Source organism: Egretta garzetta, unplaced genomic scaffold (assembly GCF_000687185.1).
Source record: "Egretta garzetta isolate BGI_Z169 unplaced genomic scaffold, ASM68718v1 scaffold83, whole genome shotgun sequence".
NCBI classification, from domain to species: domain Eukaryota; kingdom Metazoa; phylum Chordata; class Aves; order Pelecaniformes; family Ardeidae; genus Egretta; species Egretta garzetta.
The window spans coordinates 333,697-334,033 of record NW_009259105.1 but is presented as its reverse complement, the minus strand read 5'-3'; positions in this window follow the sequence as shown (position 1 = coordinate 334,033).

The following is a 337-nucleotide window of genomic DNA, read 5'->3' as shown; positions in this document are numbered from 1 at the left end:
CCCGGTTGGGGGTCCCAGAGCCAGTGCCCGCTGGCCTGTCCCCACAGCAGAGGGCTCCTGGGGGGGCTGGTATCCCCCAGGGACCCCACTGCGACACCCCAGGGCAGGTCCTCCTACCCCAGGGGCTGCAGAGCGCTGGGGGGAGGGGGACGCATGGGGGGCTCTGGGCTTACCTTATGTTTGGGACATTTCAGAGAAAAGCTCTCTTCGGTTAATGAGCAACCTGCGAGGAGAGGAGAAGGCCGTGTCAGGGAAGTCCCCGCGCTGTGGGATGGCCGTCCCCGAGCAATGGGGATGCAGCATCCACCCCGGCCCACGGCCTCCCGCCACCATCCGG